This window comes from Chionomys nivalis, unplaced genomic scaffold, assembly GCF_950005125.1.
Source record: "Chionomys nivalis unplaced genomic scaffold, mChiNiv1.1 scaffold_77, whole genome shotgun sequence".
Lineage (NCBI taxonomy): Eukaryota > Metazoa > Chordata > Mammalia > Rodentia > Cricetidae > Chionomys > Chionomys nivalis.
Window position 1 is genome coordinate 424,516 of NW_026646968.1, and position 26,931 is coordinate 451,446.

A 26,931-nucleotide genomic window follows, 5' to 3' on the forward strand; every position below is an offset into this window, starting at 1 on the left:
GCTCAGGGGTTAAGAGCATTGCCTGCTCTTCCAAAGGTCCTGAGTTCAATTCCCAGCAACCACATGGTGGCTCACAACCATCTGTAATGAGATCTGGCCCTCTTCTGGCCCGCAGGCATATATGCAGACAGAATATTGTATACTTAATAAATAAATATTAAAAAAAAAGAAAAAAGAAGAAAGTGGATTTATTAGAACGTCTTACAAGCTATGGTCCAGGTAATCCAAAAAATGTCTGCCAAGCATAGAAATTTGAAGAGTCTAGTAGTTGTTAAGTTCATGAGGCTGGATATCTCAGCTGGTCTTCAGTATATACAAAAATTTTAAGGAAGTAGGCTCTAATGCTGGTAAAGAAATGAGCTTGGTAGCCAGAGCTAGGGCAAGTAGACAAAGAGACAGCTTCCTTCTTCAGTAATAAAAAGTACAGGAATAAGTTATAGAAATTAAGGGTCCAGTCCAGAAGTGCAAAAATATAAAGTTGTAAGCTAAAACACATTTTGGAGAGAGAGGGGGGGCTGCCAGCCACTGCTAACCTCTAACAAACACTTTCTGCCTTAAGAGCAGACATCATGGCAGCCACTGTGTACAGAGATAAACTTTTAACAATCATTTCCTGCCTCCCAGCTTTCCAGATGGCAGGTACTGGCAAAAAAAGTTAGCTTCTAGCTATTGCCTCTATGGGACCCTCTGCTTGTGTTCTAATTTTTAACTGTCCCCTAATGTAACTCTACTCTCTGCCTTACATTCTTTCAGGTGCAAAGAAAAGTGACTGTGCCAGCCACTATCTTTCACCAACACTCTAAGTTAACATTCTAATGCTCTATAAACAAAAGTTGTAAAACTAACAATGTAATGTGACTTTAAGCCTGACCTCAAGGTTGTAAAAGCCTTTGACACACACCTGGTGCTAGATTTTACTGTAGGAAGAGGCTCCAAACCAGCCCTCAGGGCCACAGTTTCAGAAACCAGCCTCTGGCTGTGATCACAGTTATAGGGGTCAAGCTTTGTGTGCCTGTGGTGTTTTTTTTTCTTTTTCTGGAATAAAGCTTGATTCTGGTTTAATAGATTTGGGGAGTCTATCCCACCGTTATTGTGTGACCACCGAACACAACATATGTTCCTTATATATGTAGGTGACTACCAAAAGTGTGATCCAGATTTAAGACAGATCTTATTCTTTGTTTTTTTTTCTTTTTTCTCTTTTTGGTGTTTTTGAGACAGGGATTTTCTCTGTAGCCCTGGAATTCATTCTGTAGATAGGGCTGGTCTCAAACCTAGAAAATATGACTGCTTTAGCCTCCTGAGTGCTGGGGTTAGAGGTGTGCACAGCAAACAAGCATCTGAACATGGAAATCACTTCAAATGATCCAGATTAAAGACAGGTCTTTAATTTTAAAACCTTTAGAAAGATCCCTCATTGGTATACCCATTGGGTTTTAGTTAATTCCAGATGTAGTCAATTTGACTTCCAAGATTAGCATCACAACAGTCAAGACAGAAGAAATGAAAGACCCTACAGACCCCCTCCTCAGAACCCGCAGCTAGCAGGCTCCCCGGGAGAACGTCCTGTTTGCTTGAAAGATTCTCAGGATCAGCAGCTAGCCTGCTCTCGTGAGAGGAAAACAGGATATCTATAAGATAGGACATCTACAAAGCAGGATGACTTCAAAGGACAACAAAGCAGGATGACTTCAAAGAAGGATACCTATAAGATAAGAGCAGGATAGCAGGATGTTTGCTGAGAGGAAAACCATTCATGCCCCCCCCACTCATTCTGATAACCACGCTTCTGCTTCTGTAAATTGCTTTTTGCTGCCCTCTTTCCTATAAAAAGTCCTTCTCCCAGTCTGCAGGCGCGCAAGTCCTCCGAAAGACTTTGTCGCCCGCAGGTACCTGTGTCCACTTAATAAACCTCTTGCAGTTTGCATCCGCATGGTCTCGGCCTGTTCCTTGGCTTCGGGGTGGGGAGGTCTCCTCCCGAGGGAAGGTCCTCTTCGGGGGTCTTTCAGAAATAAGAAAAATTGTTACCTGCAGGAGGCAGGGAAAGCATGGGAGTTATTTCAAAAACAATGCTTTTCCAAAACAAAGGAAGCATGTGGATTTTACCAAGGGAGTCTCTACACATTTATGTACAGTTCTGTCTTTTCTTAAGCAGGTTCAGTTAACAAATCCATTTCTGAATATGATGACAATATAAAAGTGGAGATGTTTAGGGACATTCTCACTTCAAAGTCATGTAGAAACATATAAATTATAATAATGATGGAAAGAAATGCCTCTGATATGTTTATCTTGTACCACAAGTGTTAGTATTCAGGCATCTGTACTGGTCTGCCCTTGGGGTTGTAACAGGATATGTCCTCAGCTTCAGTCACTAAGATCACCTCCTGTGCACATTAGAGGTGGGCCTTGCCCACTTCCTCTCTTTCCCTCTCCCTCTCCCTCTATATCTACCTTTCTCGCTTTCTCCCTTTTTCTCTTTCTCTTTCTACTTCTTTGCCTGTCTCTGTCTCTTCCCCCATCTCTCTGCCTCTCTCTTCTCTTCTGCTGCTCCTTTACTTAAATACTTTACCTAAAGACCCACCCTTTTCACATTCCCTTTACCCTAATTAAAAAATCCCTCTTTGTGAGCTCTCTTTTTGTGACACTTTTAAAATTTACAACAACAAGGTCTTAGCTGAAAATCAGGTAAACCACACAGTGAAAGAAGATTGCTATGGAGCCTATGTGACCTGTCAATCTTGATGTTTGATCTAAAAGATAACTGTACCAATGTTACAATTCTCACAGGTACAAAAGATAGAGAACATAAATACAAAATACTTCAAGGAAAGGTCACTTAACAGCACTGTGTACTCTGCTCTTTGATGGACAGTTATGATGAACTCTATTAACTTTAGAATAAAGCTGCTTTCACCTCTGAGCAGGCTGCCTCAGAAGACCACAACTGTTTCCATGCAAGATCAGGAGTTCATTTTAACTAGCCCTGGCTGCTGTCTGAGGACTGTGACATCACTGTAGAGAATTCTATTCTTTCCTTTTCTAACTTTAAAAAATAAATAGTTGTATGGGTGTTTTGCAGCATACATCTGTGCACACTACCTACAGAGGCCAGAAGAAGGCAGGAGATGCCTGGGACTGGAGTTACAGCAAATGGTTAGCTACCATGTAGGTTCTGGGAATGGAACCTTGGGATCTGTAACAACATCCAGTGCTCTTAATTGCTGAGTCATCTCTCTAGCCCCTCTTTTTATTTAAAACTTATTTCAATAATGGTGAGGGAGGTTCTTTCTGTCTATGTGCTGATTTTATTGGTTAATGAATGAAGAAAACTGGCTTGGTCTATAGCATGGGAGGAGGAAGGCAGAGTTAGGAGTAGCCATGGAGCTGCCAGAGACAGACACTGGCTGGAATCTAGCTGGTAAGCCACTGTCATGTGGTGATACACAAATTAATAGAAATGGGTTAAATTAACATGTAAGAGCTAGCCAATAAAAAGCTAGAGCTAGTGAGTCAAGCAGTGATTTAATTAATACAGTTTGGTGTAATTATCTTGGGTCTAAGCTAGCCAGGTGGCCAGGAACCAAGAAGCAGGCTCCATACAATACCATAAAATGATAATTAAAAGATATTGTATCACTTTCCCTTTTATCTCTTCATTCCCTCCTTTCCCAATCCCTTCCAATTTCTTCCTTGTTAAGTTTGAGTGAATAAGAATGTTGAAACACATGAATGCAAACTGAAGAATCCATTTTGTTGATTGTGCATATATGAATAATTGGCTGATCATGTTGTATTGGATAAACAGTTAGGGAGCTCATCCCTGCCTGAGACTTATTTTCCCAAATAGAGGAGAATTTTTACTTTTTAATCAGCATCAGGTATCTGAGGCTAACTAGGCTATCTTGGACAGTAAAATCAAGAATAGAAAACTTAGGATAGAAAATACCTTACCTGTTAAGAGCACTGAACATTCTGTCAGAGCATCCAGAGTCTATTCCTGGTACATATAGAAGTCCACTTCTATCTGTAACTCTAATACCAGGAGTTCTGACACCATCTTCTGGCCTCCTTGGCCTTGATAAGAACAGTCGATGTAGACCATAAAATTATTTTCAAGCTATATGTGTTAGTGCATTATTTTAGTGCCAGCAATCTGGACACCAGAGGTAGGAAGATCACTGTGAGTTTTAAAGCCTGTGCTACATAATCTACACACACACACACACACACACATGCACACACACAAGCACAAATATGGCCAATAAGATGATCACATGCCATTTATCCCAGGCACTGGAAGAATCTGAACATTTGACAGTGGGCCACTAACTTAATATGAGACCTGAACTGCCCATCATGAGTTGTGTGTTACTGGGCCCACCAAGTCATAAAGTAGGACATGCATAGCATGTTTCTGTATGATTATAATGGGAGTCTGGGCAGCTGGGAAACAAACAAGTGGCCTTCCTACAACAGTTAACCACAGAGGCCAGGCAGTGGTGGCACACACATTTAATCCCATCTACTTGGGAGGAGGAACAGGTAGAACAGGAGTTCAAGGCCACACTGGGCTACCTGAGATTGAATCAGTCTAATAGAGAAACAGAGTCAGGTGGTGGTGGCCCAAACCTTTAATCCCAGGACTAGGAAGATGGAGACAGGAATATAATGCAGGTGGAAACAGGATCTCAGCTGCCCATTCAATCTGATGACTTGTAGAGACAGGATCTGCCCTATTCAGTCTGAGATTTCATAGAGGTAAAAAGTCTCTGATAACTGGCTGCTCTGCTTCTCTGCTCTTTCAGCTTTCACCCTGGATATACGACTCTGGGTTTCATTGATTAAGACTAATAAGGATTCATACTTCATACTGTTGAAGGGAAATTTGTGGAGCAATTGTCCACCCTTTTTGAGGTACTGAGTTCCGTTTCCAGCAGTGGGAAAAACATTCTGTTTTACTAGTAAAGCTTTTACTTTGATGAAATAACATTTTCTTTGATTATTGTGTAGTAATTGCATTTTCTAACACTGATACTATAACTGGTTTTACTCCCTTATGAGTGATTTTAAGAAAATAATAGTCCTTATGTAAAGTGTTGATTTTATAAAGTGTTACTGTGATCTGCTGGCATCTCTTTTGAAAGAATTATGAGGGAATGAAAATATTCAACTTATTAATGAATAGCTCTTTCACAGGAAGTCTGGGCCCTTGGCAGCATTGCTGGAGATAAGACCATGTGCAGAGACTATGTCTTAGACTGTAGTATCTTCTCCCCTCTTCTGCTGTAGGTTTTTCTCTTTCTGAGTAATATTGTATACATAAGAAGTATTACACCTTGGGAAGCCATGTTGTGTTTTCCATGTGTTCTTTAGATTCCATGTATATTCTTGTTACCTTGTTAGGGTGATGTCTCTTATTGAAATTATAAAATACTGCATTAGAATTAATGTTTATCTTCAAAGAATGAATAATTTAAGAAAAGAATGAATATTTATTTTGGAGAATAAAGACATCTCTTATTGGTAGTATTATTTTCTTTATAGAGAATTAGGATCTTTTATAATTTACAGTGGGTTCATTATACTTGTAGGTTATTTTCAAAGCAAACTGCTTGAACATGACTCAGAATGCAGTATAAGCTTTATCTAATCTCTGTAGAGGGAAGAGTCTCCCTCCAAAATTTGCTAACATAAACAATTTGCTTGTTGGAAATCATTAGGAAACAAAATACTCTTAAAGTAATATAGTAACCAATATTAATGTTTATAGAAAGATGATTTTTGTTTAAAATTTTTAGTGTTAGAAAATGTGTTTGGGGACTGAAGAGATGGCTTAGTGTTTAAGAGCACTGCCTGCTCTTCCAGAGGTCCTGAGTTTAATTACCAGCATCCACATGGTAGTTTACAACCATCTGTAATGAGATGTGGTGCCCTTTTCTGGTCTCTAGGCATACATTCAGGCAGAACACTGTATACATAACAAATAAATAAATAAAATCTCTTTTAAAAAAGAAATTGTATTTGTCTGTAGAAACTATGCTTTTGGTAGTTTTTGCTTTAATTTAGGGTAATTTCTAACTGCTAGTATGAAGCTCAATATCACTCTTAGAACCACAGCAGTTTTTGTTGATAACAGAGTTCTGTAACAGAATGTCTCTGCTGTAATATCTTTGAAAGTTCTTTTACTTTCTTTACTTTCTGTAAGTGTGTACTGTAACAAAGAATTCTAATTTAAGGATTAATACAAAGCATTTTTTTTCCTGAATCATTTTCATTGGGTTCTGACTACTTCAGCTCAGAAAACTGATTAAGTACTGATCACATTGCTAGAGATCAAAATGTCCTTCAATTGCTTGAAGTGTAAACCACTCTGTAACTCACCGAGTGTCTGCCTGATAGGCTTCTTTAGTCTTAATCTTATTTCAGTTTGTTTCTGTTTCATTTCTAATCATCTTTTCTTTTCTGGGTTTCTCCCTGTTTGAATGCCCTTCCGTGGCTGCTGTTTGTCAGTGACACTAACGTGCTGGCCGATGCCTGCTGGGCCCTCTCATACCTGTCAGCCAGACCCAATGATAAAATTCAAGCAGTCAACTATGCAGGAGTATGTGGAGACTTGTGGAGATTCTGATATAAGATGATCTTCAAGAAAGTATATCTGTGATAAACCACATCAAAAAAAGCTTAGAGGAGGAAGAGGTTTATTTGACTCTCACTTCCAGGTCAAAGTCTGTCACTGAGGGAATTCAGGGAAGGAGCGGAAGTAGAAACTATGGATGAACTATGAACCAGAACTTTCACAAGCTTCCTGGCTTGTTCTCTGCAAGTGGCTATGCAGACTGCCCTCTGTCATGTCTGCTCCCAGCTCATGCTCAACCAGCTTATGACAAGGGTTGCTGTTACAGGGTACTGGGCCCTGCCCTTTCTTCTTTTTTCTTCTTTCTGGAGTCTGTCTTCCCACTCCACCCCCATTTCTAACTTTTTTGTGCAGTGTTCTCCCTTTCTAATTCCTAACATGTTTCTTTTCTAAATCACTTCTTTGGTATTTGAAAAATTAAATTGTGACTGTGTGGTGGGGGCTTACACCTTTAATCCCAGCACTCTAGAGACCGAGGCAGGTGGATCTCTGAGTTTAAGGCCAGTCTGGTCTACAGAGCAAGTTCCAGGAGAGCCAAGGTTACACAGAGAAACCCTGTCTTGAAAAAAAGATTATATTCTGACATCTCTATGCAGTTTGATCTTTTATTTTACTCCATTAGCTCGAGTTGTCAGTATTAACAGTCCACCCCTCATACATATTTCCAAATGTTTATTTTTTGCTGTTTTGTATACTTCCGTACAGCTGTGTATATTGTTCTTTTAGTGTTCATGTAACATTCTCTTATAAGCTTTGTAATTTCTTCTGGATAGATACCTACAGTTATTTGTGTCAGATGGTAAACATGAAAGTTGGTTTATTACTTTTATTCAGTCCTTCCTCATCCTCAAATATTTAGCCTTTCTTGTTCTCTTTTCTCCATGTTATACTGTACCCCCATGTACATTTGCTTATACAGATAAAGAGATTATTGGCTGGATTCCACATATCAGAACAGGTGGGGTTTTTTCTTTCTGAAATTGCATGACCTTTCTTAATATTACATGTTCTAAGCCCATCCAATTGTGAAAATTTTATTTTTTTGAGTACTGAATAATATTCATATATATATGTATATATATATTTATATATATAGAGAGAGATTTTTCATTATCTATTCACCTACTAATGGACAACTAGGTTTATTCAAATTTTTGCTATAATAAATAAAACAGTAATAGACTTGGGACTGCACATCTCTCTATGATAGGGTATGGAGTTCTTTGGGTATATGTGCAGGAGTAAAATAGAGGTGTCATATGGTTGTTGTGTACCTGGCTGTTTTGATTACTATAAATAGATGGTGTAATTTGAGGCCTGATGCTGTAATGCTGCCAGGAAGGTTCTTGCTCCTTAGGATTGCTTTGGTTACCTACCTGTGGTTTTTTTTTTTTTTTTGGTTTCATATGAATTCTTGTTTGTGTGTTTTTCTGAAGCTGTGAAACATAAAATGGAAAATTTGTTAGATATCACATTAATTCTATAAGTTAATTTTAGTAGTATAGCCATTTCCACCACATTCTGCAATCTAGTAGCATGGCGTATGTTTCTATTGTCTAGTATCTTCTGGAATTTCCTTTTTCATTACCTTAAAGTTTTCCTTGTAGAGGTCTTTTCACTTCTTTGACTAAATCCATTCCTTAGATACTTAATTTTGGGGGGTTATTTTGAATGGAATATTTATCATGATTCCTCTGAGAATAGAATGTTGGTATAAATGAATGCCTGTTAGAGTTACACAGTAAGACCCTGTCTCAAAAGAACAAAATGAAGACAAAAGAACAAAAACCAAATCAGAATCATGTCTACAAATGGGATAATTTGATATTTTTCCTTTCCTGAATTTACCCATTTTAAGTCTTCCTCTTGTTTTAACTAAAACTTTGGGCACTATTATGAAATAAGAGAGAGGAGGTTTTCATACTTGTCTCATTTTTCATTTTTGAGAACATTCTCTCTGTTTGTCTCCATTTAATATAATGTTGGCTATAGATTTATTGTATATAGCCTTTATTTTGAGGTATGTGCCATCTATTTCTGAAGCCTTAAGAACTTTTATCATAAAAGGGTGGTGAACTTTGTCAAATGCTTTTTAAAAGTTGGTTAAAATATTTGTGGTTTCTGTCCTTGAATTTACTTGTATGGTATATTACATTTAATGATTTACATATGTAAATCAACCTTGTGTTTCTGGGATAAAGCCCACTTGGTTGTAATGTATACTCTTATTAATGCACCATTGAATTTGGTTTGCAAATATTTTGTTAAGAACTTCTGCATCTGCCGGGCGGTGGTGGCGCACGCCTTTAATCCCAGCACTTGGGAGGCAGAGGCAGGCGGATCTCTGTGAGTTCGAGACCAGCCTGGTCTACAGAGCTAGTTCCAGGACAGGCTCCACAGCCATAGAGAAACCCTGTCTCGAAAAAACAAAAAAAAAAAAAAATCAAAAAAAAAAAAGAACTTCTGCATCTATGTTCATCAGGAAAATTGGTCTATAGGGTTTTGTTTTGCCTCCCAAGTTCTTAGGTATGGGTATGTATTATCATACATCACAGTATTTGTGAATGTACACAGTGAAACCAGATTCATAATCTTTAATGTATTTCAGACTAGCTTTTAATATTAGTCTAATAGACTGACACTTTGGCTCAAATGGTAAAGGCACTTGCCACTGAGTTTGATTCCTAAGACACACAATGAAGCTAGAGAACCTACTCCTGCAAATTCTTCTCTTACCTCCATGTGTACTGTGGCAGGCACTGTGGTGTTGCCTAGATCTGTGCCCTATTTCCAGCTGTAATATTAGATATTGTACAATAGGCTTTCTTTTTGATGCTACTCAGTAAGTGCAGTAAACTCTGAAGAGGTGAGCAATTCAAAATTACCTAAAAGAAAAAACAGGTTTTTCAGTTTTACTTATAGCATAGTTCCACACACTTACATGCTTCCCATGAATAAATACAATTTAAAAACACTATGTATGTATGTAAAGTTAATTTTCAGAATTCTGGAGATTTTCCCTCCTACATTGTAGTAAAATAAGCTTGTTTTGGTTTTTTGTTTGTTTGTTTGTTTATTTTTATTTTTTGATTTTTGAGACAGGGTTTCTCTGTGTTTGTTTTTCAAGGCAAAGTTTGTCAAATTAAATATTTACTTATTGCCCCTTGGGAGGTGGACATAGGAAGATCCAGGAATTCAAGCTCATCTTCCAATATGCATTGAGTACAAGCTGTGCTACATGAGACCTTGCCTCAGCAAACAAAACTTAGAATTATGGCCCTTTTGTCCACAGTGTCCTTGGGCTACCAGGCATCCCTGTTTTAGTGCTGAAGAGTTCCATCCAGACATGAACAGTTCCTGCTCCTGCACTGAGGAGATACACCCAGAGAGTCAGTCACAGCAAAGACTGGACCAAGACACCAGGCCTCTCCTGGCATTATTAAAGGAAGAGATGGGCAGGTGCCAATGCAAGAATTCCTCCAACAACCTGAAAGGCATAATGACATCACCAGAATCCAGGGATTCCAAAACAACAAGAATTGAACAACCTACTCCAGAAGAAATAGAAGAAATTGATTTAAAACAGAACTTTTTGAAAATAATTGAGGACCTTAAACAGGAGGTGAAAAACTGTCATAAAGAAATGGAGATGACAAACAAAAAGGTGGACAAAATGAATAAATCTCTCAAAGATAGCCAAGAAAAACAAGAAAAAGCAATCAAACAGGTAAGGGAAACAGTTCAAGACTTGAAAAATTATATGGAGGTAATAAAGAAAACACAATCTGAGGGAAGGCAGGAAATGGAAATTCTCGGTAAATGAGTAGGAACTACAAAGACAAGTATTACCAACAGAATACAAGAGATAGAAGAAAGAATCTCAGACACAGAAGATACTATAGAGAAAATGAACTCACTGATTAAAGAACAAAACAAATACAACAAATTCTTAACACAAAACATCCAGGAAATCTCGGACACTGTGAAAAGACCAAACCTAAGAATAATAGAGATAGAAGAAGGAGAAGAATTACAGCTCAAAGGCCCAGAAAATATAATCAACAAAATAATAGAAGAAAACTTTCCCAACCTAAAGAAGGATATTCCTATGAAGGTACAAGAAGCATATAGAACACCAAATAGACTGGATCAAAAGAAAGCATACCCACACCATGTAATAATCAAAACACAAAACATACAGAATAAAGAACAGATATTAAGAGCTGCAACGGAAAAAGGTCAAGTAACATATAAAGGGAAACCTATCAGAATTACAACTGACTTCTCAATGGAAACCATGAAAGCCGGGAAGTCATGGATAGATGTGCTGCAGACACTAAGAGAACATGGATGCAAGCCAGACTACTATACCCAGCAAAGCTTGCATTCACCATCGATGGAGAAAACAAGATAGTCCAGGACAAAAACAGATTTAAACAATATGTTGCCACAAACCCAGTCTTACAGAAAATAATAGAAGGAAAATCACAAACCAAGGAAGCCAACAATACCCATAATAACACAAGCATCTGACAACCCTTCACCAGCACACTCAAAGAAGGGAAACACACAAACTCTTCCACCAAAAAAATAACTGGAGTTAATAACCACTGGTCATTAATATTACTTAATATCAATGGACTCAACTCACCTATAAAAAGGCACAGGCTAAGAGATTGGATACAAAAAACAGGATCCAACATTCTGCTGTTTACAAGAAACACATCTCAACCACAAAGACAGACATCTACTCAGAGTAAAGGGTTGGGAAAAGGTTTTTCAAGCAAATGGACCTAAGAAACAAGCGGGTGTGGCCACACTAATTTTTAACAAAATTGACTTCAAACTAAAATCAGTCAGAAGAGATGGAGATGGACATTTTATACTCATAACAGGAACAATTCATCAGGATGAAGTCTCAGTCCTGAATATCTATTACCCTAATATAAAAGCACCCACTTATGTAAAAGAAACACTACTAGAAATCAAGGCAGATATCAAACCACACACACTAATAGTAGGAGACTTCAGCACTCCCCTCTCACCAATGGACAGGTCAATCAGACAGAAACCTAACAGAGAAATAAGAGAATTAATGGAGGTAATGAATCAAATGGACTTAATAGACATCTGTAGAACATGCCACCCAAATAGGAAAGACTATACCTTCTTCTCTGCAGCTCATGGAACCTTCTCGAAAATTGACCACATACTTGGTAACAAAGCAAACTTCCACAGTTAGAAAAAAATATTAGTAATCACCTGTGTCTTATCAGATCACCATGGATTAAAGTTAGAATTCAACAACAATGCTACCCCCAGAAAGCCTACGAACTCATGGAAACCAAACAGTCAACTACTGAACCACACCTGGATCAAGCAAGAAATAAGGAAAGAAATTTTTTTCCTTCATTTTGTTTTTATTATAGCATGTTTGCTTAATTTACAGCAAGCAGAAAATAAGCTGTGTCTTGTTTTGATCCAAACATAGATGTTTTAAAGGTTGTACACAATATTTGTTAAAAAGAACATATAAAAATACATTTTTAGAAGCTTCTATGAGAAAGAAAACACAAAGTTTAACCCCACAACTTTCCTCTTTGCTAGAACTGTAAACTACTGCTACAGTTTTAAATAGACTTTTTGTTGTTTAAACTATACATCCAGGGAAATCTAAAAAATTTAAAGAAACATGCATATAAATGATTGCATAGCAGAACAAGAACATTAAAAGCAAACAGTAAAGAAATGAAAGTTAAAAATACTATTAAATATACAAAGATTCTAGAATTAATCCTCCAAACACATTCCACAAACAGTTCTTATAAACCATCTTTTATTCTCTACAAGCAAGGCCTAAATTTCTAAAATTAAAATAGAAAGAAAAAAAATCAGGTTATTCTCTAGAAGGATCACCCCCACGCTATCTCCACTCACCTCCACAAGCAAGCAGTCTGAGATTTTAAAGATGCTTACTTTTAATTCTGAAATGACACTGGACATTTCAAGTCACTTTACTGTCTCCTAAAGATCCTGAAGAGAAATACTAGAAATTATAAATATTTAAGGGTATCACTTATAAGGAAAGAAATTAAAGTCTTCCTTGAATTTAATGAAAATACAGACACAACATACTCAAACCTATGGGATACTATGAAAGCAGTCCTAAGAGGAAAGTTCATAGCACTAAGTGCCCACTTAAAGAAAATGGAGAAAGTACACATTGGAGACTTAACAGCACACCTGAAAGATCTAGAAAAAAAGAAGCAGACTCACCTGGGAGGAGTAGAAGACAGGAAATGATCAAACTGTGAGCTGAAATCAACAAAATAGAAAAACAGAAAACAATCCAAAGAATCAATGAAACGAAAGGCTAGTTCTTGGAGAAAATCAACAAGACTGACAAACCCCTATTCAAACTAATCAAATGGCAGAGAGAGAATACACAAATTAATAAGATCAGAAATGAAAAGGGGGACATAACCACAGACACAGAGAAAATTCAGGGAATCATTAGATTTTACTACAAAAGCCTGTATGCCACAAAACTGGAAAATGTAAAAGAAATGGGCATTTTTTAGATAAGTACCATATACCAAAGTTAAACCAGGAACAGGTGAACAATCTAAATAGACCTGTTAGTCGTGAAGAATTAGAAGTGGTTATCAAAAACCTCGCTACCAAAATAGCCCAGGACCAGATGATTTCAATGCAGAATTCTACCGGAACTTCCAAGAAGACCTAATACCTATACTCTTTAATGTATTTCACAATATAGAAACAGAAGAGTCATTGCCAAATTCCTTTCATGAAGCTACAGTCATCCTGAGACCAAAACCACACACTCAACCAAGAAAGAGAATTACAGGCCAATCTCACTCCTGAACATCAACGCAAAAATCCTCAATAAAATACTGGCAAACTGAATCCAAGAACACATTAGAAAAATTATCCATTATGATCACGTAGGCTTCATCCCAGAGATGCAGGGCTGGTTCAACATATGAAAATCTATCAATACAATCCATCATATAAATAAACTGAAAAAAAACATGTGATTATTTCATTAGATGCTGAAAAAGCATTTGAAAAATTTCAACACCCCTTTATGATAAAGGTCTTGGAGAGATTAGGGATACAAGGGTAATACCTAAATATAATAAAAGCTATTTATAGCAAGCCGACAGCTAACATCAAATTAAATGGAGAGAAATTCAAAGCCATCCCACTAAAATCAGTAACATGACAAGTCTGTCCACTCTCTGCATACTTCTTCAATACAGTGCTTGAAGTTCTAGCAATAGCAATCAGACAGCATAAGGGGATCAAGGGGATTCAAATTGGAAAGGAAGAAGTTAAACTTTCATTATTTTCAGATGATATGATAGTATACATAAGCGACCCCAAAAACTCTACCAAAGAACTCCTACAGCTGATAAACACCTTTAGTAATGTGGCAGGATACAAGATAAACTCCAAAAAATCAGTTGCCCTCCTATTCACAAAGGATAAGGAAGCAGAGAGGGAAATCAGAGAAGCATCACCTTTCACGATAGCCACAAATAGCATAAAATATCTTGGGGTAACTCTAACCAAGGAAGTGAAAATTCTATTTAACAAGAACTTTAAGTCTTTGAAGAAAGAAATTGAAGAGGATACCAGAAAATGGGAGGATCTCCCTTGCTCTTGGATTGTGAGGATCATAGTAAAAATGGCAATTCTACCAATGCAATCCCCATCAAAATCCCAACAAAATGCTTCACAGACCTTGAGAGATCAATAATCAACTTTATATGGAAAAACAAAAAAAAACAGGATAGGCAAAACAATCTTATACAATAAAAGTACTACCGATGGCATTATCATCCCTGACTTCAAACTCTATTACAGAGCTACAGTATTGGAAACAGCTTGGTATTGACATAAAAACAGAGAAGTCAACCAATGGAATCGAATAGAAGACCCGACTTTTAACCCACAAACCTATGAACACCTGATTTTTGATAAAGGAGCTAAAATATACAATGGAAGAAAGAAAGCCTCTTCAACAAATGGTGCTGGCATAACTGGATGTCAACCTGTAGAAGAATGAAAATAGATCCATATCTATCACCATGCACAAAACTAAAGTCCAAATGGATTAAAGACCTCAATATCAATCTGAACACACTGAACCTAATAGAAGAGAAAGTGGGAAGTACTCTACAACACATGGGCACAGGAAATCACTTTCTGCGTATAACCCCAGTAGCACAGACATTACGGGCAACATTGAATAAATGCGACTTCCTGAAACTGAGACACTTCTGCACAGCAAAGGACACTGTCATTAAGACAAAAAGACAACCTACTGACTGGGAGAAGATCTTCACTAACCCCGCAGCAGACAAAGGTCTGATTTCCAAAATATATAAAGAACTCAAGAAACTAGACTTTAAAATGCTAAATAACCCAATTTAAAAATGGGGCACTGATCTGAACAGAGAATTCTCAACAGAAGAAATTCAAATGGCCAAAAGACACTTCAGGTCATGCTCAACCTCCTTAGCAGTCAGGGAAATGCAAATCAAAACAACTTTGAGATACCATCTTACACCTGTCAGAATGGCGAAAATCAAAAACACCAATGATAGCCTTTGCTGGAGAGGATGTGGAGTAAGAGGAACACTCATCCATTGCTGGTGGGAATGCAAACTTGTGCAACCATTTTTTAAAGCAGTGTGGTGATTTCTCAGGAAATTCAGGATCAACCTACCCCAGGATCTAGCAATACCACTCTTGGGAATATACCCAAGAGATGCTCTGTCATACTACAAAGGCATTTGTTCAACTATGTTCATAGCAGCATTATTTGTAATAGCCAGAACCTGAAAACAGCCTAGATGCCCCTCCACAGAAGAATATATAAAGAAAGTGTGGAATATGTACACATTAGAGTACTACTCAGCGGTAAAAAACAATGACACCTTGAATTTTGCATGCAAATGGATGGAAATAGAAAACACTATCCTGAGTGAGGTAACCCTGACCCAAAAAGATGAACATGGGATGTACTCACTCATAATTGGTTTCTAGCCACAAGTAAAGGACATTGAGCCTATAATATGAGATCCTAGAGATGCTAAATAAGAAGGTGAACCCAAAGAAAAACATAGAAATCCTCCTGGATATTAGAAGTAGACAAGATTGCCAGACAAAAATTAGGAACTTGGGGGTGAGGTGGGATGGGGGTGAGGGGACATGGGGAGAGAAAAGTGAGAAGGGGGATGATGGGGATAGCTTGGGGGAATGGGATGGTTTGGATAAAGGAAGGGTGGATATGGGACCAGGGAAGAAGTTATCATAACTAAGGGAGCCATTTTAGGGTTGGCAAGAGACTTGACTCTAGAGGGTTCTCCAGGTGTCCAGGGAGGTGTCCCTGGTTAGTTCCTTGGGCAGCTGAGGAGAGGGAGCCTGAAATGGCTGCATTCTGTAGCCATACTGATGAATATCTTGCATATCACCATAGAACTTTCATCTGGCAATGGATAGAGATAGAAACAGAGACCCACATTGGAGCACTGGACTGAGCTCCCAAGGTCCAAATGAGGAGCAGAAGGAGGGAGAACATGAGCAAGGAAGTCAGGACCGCGAGGGGTGCACCTACCCAGTGAGACAGTGGGGCTGATCTAATGGGAGCTCACCAAGGCCATCTGGACCGGGACTAAAAAAGCATGTGTAAAACCAGACTCTGGGCTGGGTGGTGGTGGCTCATGCCTTTAATCCCAGCACTTGGCAGGCAAGAGACAGGTGGATCTCTGGGAGTTTGAGGCCAGCCTGGTCTACAAGAGCTAGTTCCGGGTTGGGCACCAAAGCTACAGAGAAACCCTGTCTCGAAAAACAAAACAAACAAACAAACAAAAAAAAACCAGACTCTGAACATGGCCTACAATAAGGGCTGCTGAGAAGCCAAGGACAATGGCACTGAGTTTTGATCCTACTGCATGTACCGGCTTTGTGGGAGCCTAGTCTTTTTGGATGCTCACCTTCCTAGACCTGGATGGAGGGGTTGGACCTTGGACTTTTCACAGGGCAGGGAACCCTGACTGCTCTTTGGACTGGAGAGAAAGGGGGAGGGGAATTAAGGGAGGGAGGAAATGGGAGGCGCTGAGGAGGCAGAAATTTTTAATAAAAAAATAACTTGGAACTGTGCTATAAGTAAAACTGAAAAACCTGTTTCTTCTTTAGGTAATTTTGAATTGCTCCGCACTTCAGAGTTTACTGCACTTACTGAGTAGCCTCAAGGAACCTATGAAAAAGAAAGCTTGTTGGACAATATCTAATATTGCAGTTGGAAATAGGACACAGATCCAGGTAATGCCAGAGTACCTTCCTTTTTTATCCCTATGTATGAGACACATTTTCATAAAACTTTTTTTAATTTTTTTTATGTGTATATGCCTGTATAACTGTATTGTGTCATGTGCATGCTGTGCTTGGAGACCAGAAGAGAGTATTGGATCTCCTGGAACTAGAGTTACAGAAAGTTGTGGGCCATCTGTTGGTGTTGGAAGTAAACCTGGATCCTCTAAAAGAGCAGTAAACAGCAGAGCTCTCTATTGATAGGTGAGGTTGTTTTGGTCAGTATAAAAGTGTCAACATCCCGTGTCACTATTTCAGTCTAAATTTACTTTTTTCTAATGTTAGTTTTTGATACTTAGTCCATGCATTTTCTCTCTACCTTTAAATTTGATGATTTTACCAAAGATCCAAGAAAAGGTCTGTGTTTTCAAAATGTTTTGATGGACCATGTGCTAAATAGGTTTTCTTTATTTCTTAGTAAACTATATTTTCCAATGAACCTATGCTTTAGAGTTTGTAAATTTTTTCATGGACTATTAAAGACCTAAATGTTGTGACTTTCATTTTGAGCTTGCCATCACTTTACAATTCCAGTGGTTTCTAGATATTATAACTGCTTGCCAGTACTGTGGCAAGCACTTTTATCCACTAAACCATCTCTTCTGCCCTGATGAGACTTAAGACCACAAACTCCATAAAAGTAATATTAATTATGGTACAGAACCCATGATAGAAGAAGAAAACTAGTTCTGTGCCTATTCATTCTCAAATACACAATAATAATGAATAAAGTAAAAATTTAAAAATGGTTGTAGGAAAACAAACATTATTTGTCATGTTAGTTCAAAAGTTATTCTTTTTAATCCCAGCACTTGGAAACAGAAACAGATGGAACTCTGAGTTGAAGGCTAGCCTGGTCTACATAGCAAGTTCCAGGCTGTAGGTGGATACTGCTTGTTCATTCTTGGTCACCCGGGTCTGAAATAGTCACACAGGAACTATTAATTCAATCACTACTTGGCCTGTTATCTTGTGTATATTTCTAGCTAGCTCTTACCTCTTAAGTTAACCCATTTCTATTAATCTATGCATCACCACTAGGTCATGGCCTACCATGGCCTATGGGCAAGGTTCCAGTGTCTGTCTCCTCTGCAGCTACACAATGTCTCTCTGAATCTGCCTCCTTTCTCCCAGCATTCAGTTTAGTTTTTCTGCCTAACTCTATTCTTCCCTATCACAGCCAAAACAACCTCTTCATTCATTAACCAATAAAAGCAACACATATACAGAAGGGAAGCCCACATCACCTCCCCTTTTTGTCTAAATAAAAAGGAAGGTTTTAACTTGAACATAGTAAAATTACATGTAACAAAACAGGTATCAAGCAAAAAAATCACAGCTACAATATTTATATCTACTTTATCTTTTATTACTTAAGTAAACAGGAAGTACATTTTAAGCAACTTCCAAAACTCTAGAATTGACAAAGACATCTCATTGTCTGGACAATCACCCAAAGTTCTTCTGTAACATTCTTCTAGGCATCCATCTTCAGCCTACAGGCCCCTAGAATTTGATAGACTTTTTCATGAAGCAGAAAATTTCAAAGATAGTTCTGCCTATATTGGCAGTTTGTCAGTCACTTTATTCTTTGTCCTGCAGAATGTCTGGCAGACTCTTTCATGAAGCAGGAACCCTGAAGGACTGTCTTACCTTTACACAAGTTCAGCAGTCATTTTTCTGTGGGTCCTGCATGTCCAGTTTATACAGCTTAACATCAAGCAGTCCAGGCAAGTGCCATTCCTTGCCCAAATGCCAACAAACTCCATAAGGAACTTCTTAGATGCCCATCTTCTCCTTGAACTAGACTGATGCTGCCAGGAACAGATGTGTCTCATTGTCATGAAAAGTCCTAAGTTCTTAAAATACTTTAAATGCCATATTCTGTTAGTCTTTGAAATATTTGAAGACTATCCATCTGAAATTTATCTCTGTACATCTAGAAAACCTAACATGACTACAAGCTTGACTATTATTGATGATTATCCATTAACCTGTATTTCTTTTTTTTTTTTTTTTTTTGGTTTTTCGAGACAGGGTTTCTCTGTGGTTTTGGAGCCTGTCCTGGAACTAGCTCTTGTAGACCAGGCTGGTCTCAAACTCACAGAGATCCGCCTGCCTCTGCCTCCCAAATGCTGGGATTAAAGGCGTGCGCCACCACCGCCCGGCTAACCTGTATTTCTTAATTATACATTACATTCTTAAATGAGCTGCACAAACACAATACCTTAATCAAGAGCAGAAATACATGTATAATAAAATTGACCTTAAATTTGTATCAACAAACTGAGATCCATATTAATGCAAAATATTTATCTCTATCTCATATCCCCCTTTAAATGTAAACAAATATTTATAAACAATAATTTAGGGAATTTGGGTGTTGTAGTCTCCAAACGGTTTCTGCTTTTTGTTGTGCAAAGTAATTTTAGGGGTTAATGGAGACCTTAAAGGGGGTCTTGTTCCACTGAACCACATTAGTCTAGAAGGAATCCACAGGTTCTCATCCTCTGTGGAAATAAAAACAGAACATGTTTTCCAAAGCAACAAATCGTTAGAGCAAAAATTTGAAGTCAACGTAACCTTTAAGTATATATGTTTGTTTAGCTTAGCAGCCCATACAATGAAATGTCTCTCTGTGCTTAGCTCACTCAGTCAAAAGATTAAAAGAAAACCACAATAATATAAATAATATACATAATCCAGACTCTGTGTATTTTCCATTTTTACATGGCTTGTTTTTCTTTAATCCTTTCATCTATGACTGTGTGTACTCTTAAAAAGTTTGTTTTATTTTTTAAAATCATTGCTTTTTTGGAATCCACATCACCATGCTAATCAGAGCTATTTAATGAGACCTGGTTTTAGAAACAAAACAAGAACAAAGTAAGTTGTAATGACCCTTAGTGATATTTCCACAAATAGTGTAACATTATTATTCTTTTAGCTTTTTCTTCAAGTTCAGACTGTGATAGATGCTAACATGTTCCAAGCTCTAATTAGTATATTGCAAACCACTGCATTCTGAACAAGAAAAGAAGCTTCTTGGGCCATCACAAATGCAACTTCTGGAGGGTCAGCTGAGCAGATCAAGTAAGTACTACCTAGGTAGTGTTTTGCAAATTAAAGGGAATCAAGTTATCCTCTTCATCCCATCCCTTATATATAAGACAAAAGAAAAGATTGGTTTTCTTGATCACTAAAAATTGAACTTCTTGACTATGAAGAATTAAGTCTGGCCCTTTGGGAGATTGTTTTGAGTGTTATAATTAGACTCAGAAGTACATTTAGTCTTTTTAAGTGTTTTCTTAAAGCTGTTCTAATTCATATGTGTATGGGTGTGAGTATGTGTGTGTATATAAATGCCAGTACCTGGAAGGCCAGACAAATCATGTCTGAGAACTGGAGTTAGAGGTGTTGTGAACAACCTGACAGAGTTATGGGAAGTAAACTCAGGTTCTCTATAAGAGTAGCAAGTGCTCTTAGTCATCTCTGCAACCTATATTTTGAATTTTTAGCACTCATCTTTCCTCTCTCCCTTTTAGTTTTTATAAAAGATTTATATATGTGTACATTTGTATCTGTCTTTTTCTCACTGTCTCTGCATGTGTGCCTCATGTTCTTAGGTGTTCATGGAGGTCTTCATATTCCATAGAGCTGGAGTCACAGCATTATGAGCTTCCAGATGTGGGTGTTCAAAACAGATCTTGAATTCTCTAGAAAAGCAATGTCATTCTTAACTGATGAGCCATCTCTGCAACCCTTCACATTTAGGTTTTTGTTTTGTGTCTTTTTTTAAAATGGAGGCTTTTTTTGAGACAGGGTTTCTCTTTAGCTTTGGAGCCAGTCCTGGAACTAGCTCTTGTAGCCCAGACTGGCCTCAAACTCACAGAGATCTGCCTGCCTCTGCCTCCCAAGTGCTGGGATTAAAGGTGTGTGCCACCACTGTGCGGCTCATGATGGAGTTTTTCTGTGTAACCCTGACTGTCTTGGAACTTGCCCTGTAGATCAGACTGGCCTGAAACTCAAGGAGCTGCCTTTCTGCTTCTAGAGTACTGAGATTCAAGGTGAACATCACTGTGCCCCAACAGATTTATACTGTTTTCTACCTTAGTGGTTTTTTTTTAATTTCAGAGTCTAACTGTTCATTACTAGAGTATAAAAGTTAAATTTGTGAATTAATTCGCTTTCTCTTATGCCTTATATAATGAACTCTTTTTTACTTATTATCCAGGCCTGTCTTGGCCAGTTACTTTGTTTGTTTGTTTATTGTGTCTGCCTCCTCCACATAGACAATAATGAAATATGAGTTTTCTTCCATTCCTTTTTATATATCTTTTTCAAAACATACTGTTTGGAATCATATGCAGTATGCAATAGGAATAGAGAGTACCCTTCCTTATTTCTTATTTTTTTTTTTTTGGTTTTTTGAGACAGGGTTTCTCTGTGGCTTTGGAGCCTGTCCTGGAACTAGCTCTTGTAGACCAGGCTGGTCTCGAACTCACAGAGATCCACCTGCCTCTGCCTCCCAAGTGCTGGGATTAAAGGCGTGCGCCACCATCACCCGGCCTTATTCCTTATCTTTGTTCTCAATATGATGGTAGCTGAAAAGTTTTTGTTAAGGCTCTTTATACTTAGTTTTCTGGGAGGTATTTTTTTAAATAATCAAGAATGGATTTTGATTTTCTTAATCTTCATGTCATCAGCAGCGATATCCCTCTTTACCATATAATGTTAGTAATTTTGTGTGTTTTCTCTCTCCTTCTTGAGATTTATCTACATACTTTAAGTTTGAAGTAGTGTAGGAAGAAAATAGATAAAAGACTAGTACCAAGTTCCACAATGACATTATTCACATATACAAGTTTCAGCTACATCAGTTATCTTTGTTTTTTCTTTTCCCACATACAACTTGAGAAAATAAAATGATAGAGGATTGCATGAGTAACTGGCATGAATATGATATACTAATCTATACCTTGTATCCATTATACTTATTCTGGACTACATGTTAAGTATTGACGGAATTAAAAGAAATACAGCTATAGAGTTCTTCTATTTGTTTCATTCTTAGTTCCCAAAATTTGTATTTGAGAAGTATTACTACACACAGAAATAATGCTAACATTAACTCACTGAAACTATATGTACTGTTAGGGGTGAGGGAGATAGATGGCTTAGTGGTTAAAATCCTGATGCTGTACCAAGTAAGTGTGGCATAAGTCTGGCAGTCCACAGAAGGACAGCTTCTGCCCTTCTTTGTCTTTGAAGCAAAGTGAAGGCTGTGGTTCTATTTTGTTCACCTTATACATGTATCTACCAGACTGATTCTCCTAAGTGCAAGGAGTTTGAGAGCCCCTCCCAACATTGTCCTGTTGACTTCCAGAGCTGCTAGATAGAAAATATGGTTTGCACCTTGAATAATCTCTGGAACTCTGACAGGGGCTAACAAAGTCTGTTTCTATAGGACATATGTGCAATGTATTCCTGTTGGGTCCACTGTCCTCCCTCAGACCATGTTTGCTCTATACCTGATGATATTCTACCAATACCATGAACAGTTAAGTACCGATGTCGGGGAAACAGAATTCATTTCTCAGAGGAACATCACCTGGGTGATACTGGCATAGCTAATGTGGGCTCCAGTCTCAGTCTGTCTGAGGAAATGGGACCTTGCAGGGATGGCTGTTTTATATATAGGTAGGAGTGGCAGATAGAGGTTGACTGGAGCTCATCATTTTTTGTGATGGTTAAGAACCCTCCACAGCCAGCTTCTGGACACAGTTGGAGGAAAAAGTGGGCATGTTAATAGATGACAACAGAAAGCTGCAGGAGGAGCAGATTTTCCTGCAAGAGTCCTGTGAGAAGATGAAGAGGCTCTGTGAGGAGGCCTATGAGAAAATCTATGACCTCTGGGCAAAGCAGCAGCAGATAAACTGAGGCAGCAGGAGCAAGCTGCCCACCTATTTAACCATACACATACATATATACACAGTCATGTAACCATCCACTCACTTACCCAGCTGACCACCTACATTCCATCCAATAGTTAATTTCTGTGATCTTTCACAAGTCTTTCTGTGAAGTTAACCTCTTGGAAGACACAACATGATTGGCAAGCAAACCATCCCACTCTGGTAGAAGCTGCAGTCCTAGAAGGAGATGGGTAAATCTCATATAGCACACCTACATGTCAGTACGGTAGGAAGGGTGCTAGGCTGGGAGCCATGTTGGGAGTACACAGAGCTTTGAGTGAGTGAGTGAGGTCAAGGGCCTGTAGATCATTTGCTTGGTAGAACAGAAAATTTCTGTTCTGGCTAAGCTATCTAGTCAGAGCTCTTTGAATCTCCTGTCTATTCACAGATAGAGCTTCCTATCCTTTTCTGTTTCATCTTATTGCTAAATGGTTCATTTGGTAAGAAAGCGAAAGGACTTTGAGTTTTTTCTTAAGTTTTCCACAGTTTTACTATTTTGTAATTAATATGCCTTATAATAAAAGAATTTAGAGCTATTTTGGAAATAAAAAGTAGACCTCTTTTCTTCCACTGAACACAGGTAACCTCCCAGGAAATGTCTGGTTTGTCTCATTAGCTTCACAACACAGAACCTGGCAGTATATCTCTTTGTTGACATTTTGATACTCACTCTATCATGTACGCAGTTATGTCAGTACAGATTAATATACTCATAATTATATAGAGTGCTGCATTTCAGAAAAGCACTGTGAGTGATCTCTCTAGCCTCCTACTGACTGATCTGTGGCTATTTTCATATTATGTGCACTGTATTATGGTCAAAAGTTGTTGAGTAATGACGTTGGGTCAATTCCATTCTCTGGTGCTATCCAGGTCTTCTGTGAAGGAGCATGGGTAAGTTTTCTTTGGAGACTCTAATGGGTCAACTTAGAGCTATCTGGAGGTTTAATATACAGCCCTCTTCCTTTGGGACTCGGTCTTTTGTGGTCAAGCCCACTTGTGCAGAGGGTTTTACTTACCTATATGATCAGTGAGTCTTGAGATGAAGAACTTTCCTGGAAGGGGAAAGAAATTTAGGCTAGGGCAGAATAGTCTGACTGAGTGTAAGAGCAGTAAGAGACAGCATTGATGACCTGCAACTTCCCCCTGGAGCAAAAAAGTACAGCAACACTCTAGTCTTCTCCTGTGTTTTGGGGGGTTTAAGAAAGGGGTGTGTGTGTGTATGCATGTGTGTGTGTGTGTGTTTTGTTTTTGTTCATTTGTCAAGGCTCCCAGTCACAGCCAGGAAAAGAAAGTTCAAAGTATCGAGTTAGTTAATCACCAGGAATTTTGTCCAGGCAACAATATGCTTGGTTATTAGTCTTCTGGGGATTGTGACCCCTTCTTTTCTTCTGAGATCTCTAATGTGGTCTAAGTATCTCATCCCTTAGGTTATGTCTCCCCACAAATATTCCTATGGTATCCCCAAACCTAGAAGTGGGAGGTCAATTGTGAAGGACAGGGTGTTTTCTGCCACTTTATTTTCCTTCAAGAACATCACATTTAGAGATGAATTTCTATTCTTCAGATTATTTGAATGCAGCACGCTCCTGCTGATTCCAGGCTCTCTGCAGGGTTTGTCAGTTTCCAATGAGAATATTTTTTCTGACCATAAATAGTTTAGAAGTTGACAAATTAACTCCATGCAGAATCTGAGCTAGAGGAATGATCACAGCCTTCTCTGCAGTGCTGTGTAAGGTCCATTAGAGGTCAGACATAGAGTTTTACAGGTTGCTCACATTCACCTGGTATCAAGGCCATGAATGTCTTTCCTGAACCATGACTCAAATAATATTTCTCCAAAATAATGTTTTTGGGCTGTTGGATAAATACGCTGTTTTTTTTCTAGTTCAGCGGAGTGTATTTTCCAGTTCAACTTCTAGCAGTTTTTAAAAGTTGAAAAAAGAATCCATTCCAGGGGCTCTCTGACCTTTTTCCCTTGGGAAAGCAGAGAATGAGCTCAGCTAAAAGGTAATGCTGGATTGTCTAGCTGGTGGGGGCTCAAAAGCTGACATGGCAGGGCCCCACCAGGCCTTTGTCCCAGCTGCCTTCCTCCTCTAGTTTTGAGCAGATTCAACATGAACTGGAACAGACCACAGCCCAAGAGGAGAGCCTCCTGCCTGATGGAGCAGCTGCAGCAGGAGCACTACATGCCAGGCTAGTAAGCCACCATTGAGCCCCATTCCCACCAACCACGTGATTAATGGTGTAGGTTTTCTTCCTTGACTTTACTAGAGGTAAATAGGCCCTGAAATTTTTTTCTTGCCAGTGGCCCAGACGGACTGTTACTATGTCTAATTTCCATTTCTTCTTTGACAGCACCTCTTAAGAGAACTGAGAAGGCTAGAGGAAGCCAGACATACCTTGAAGGCATGACATTCTACACTAGGATCAAGGACTCCTCAGAAAAAGCCATGAACTCACCAGAGAGACAAAAATCAACCTACCATCAGAGGACCCAGTCCCAATCTGGTCCACATCTGTTGGCTTACTATTTCTGGAGAATTGACTGCATCAGAAATAAGCTTGAGATACACAGGACACACCACAAATTACTCAGAAGCCTAACATCCATCCCCAAGTGGCCCCAGTGTGGGGAAAAACAACATGGAGGAAGATATGTGGGTAAGGAAGAGTTATTCTCTCAGCTTACTGTCAAGGGCTTTGGCAAGCTGACTCTATATGTAATGTGACATCTGACAAGGAAGACTCTGTCTGTCACACTGCTAGCCAGCCATACCTAAAAGCCTAAGATTCTCTCTCTAGTATAGTGCTGAAGATGACCCCATATCATGCACAAGTGTTGCTGAAGATAATTCACTACAGAGACTAATCAAGTTCCTCATGGCTCACATTATTCATTTGATTTTCCTTAAAGAAAATCCAAAAGAAAACTAGGAATTCTGCTTAATGTTGTTTGGTTGGTTGTTTTTGTTTTGTTTTGGTTTGATTTGGTATATACCTCGGGATATCTGTGCTTTGGTTTTTCTGTTTTCTTAATTTTAGTGTAAGGGTTTGTTATTTTTGTTATTTCTTTTATTCTTTTGTTTTAATAGTTTGCTAAGACTACACACTCTTTATAATGGCTACTATTTTAAAACCCCCATCGAATAAAATGAATATTTTATGAATAAAAAGCAATTTCCAACTTTTCACTCTTAAGACTCTTCTTTAGTACAGTGAGATGTCACACTTCTGTAAACCCAGATCTCATAGTCATGGATCTATATCAGCAAGTTCCAGGCACCTTGGGCTGCAAAATGATTTCCCAGCCATGGGCTACACAGGCACATGGCACCTTGGATATGGACATGGATGGCATGGCCTACTCTGTGTATACCCATGAGACAATAGAAAAACAAGACATATTGCATCCTTGAGGTCATATATTTAGCTACCAGTAAAATGTTGTACACTGTTCAGACATGTTTATAAATCATCATGCAGACCAAGTTAAAGGGGAACACAACTGACTGTAACTAGAAGCTTTTATGTGTTCTGTCCAATCGTACAGCTGCTTGTAAAATAATTACTCTGTGGCTTAACATTAATTATAATTGTTTGGCCAGTGACACAGGCTTATTACTAGCTAGTTCTTACATTTAAATTAGCCCATTTCTATTAATCTGTGTATTGCCACATGGTTGTGATTTATCACTAATGTTCTGACATCTTATTCCTCCAGTGGCTACATGGCATCTCCTAGACTCCACCTTCCTTCTCACTCTTTGGACTTCCTGCCTAGTTATATTCTGCCTGACTCTTGGCAAAATATTCTTCTTTATTAACCAATGAGAGTAAAACATATTCACAGCATACATAGGGGCTTCCAACATCACACAACTACGTTGTTCAGGCCTCTTAGGAAATGAGAACATT

The 26,931-nt window shown here is 38.4% G+C and overlaps 1 pseudogene; it reads left to right on the forward strand.

The window, feature by feature from the left end:
- LOC130869186 (2'-5'-oligoadenylate synthase 2-like) overlaps positions 1 to 22,978 on the forward strand; it is a 68,518-nt pseudogene extending 45,540 nt beyond the window's left edge.
- The last annotated feature ends 3,953 nt before the right edge of the window (positions 22,979 to 26,931 follow it).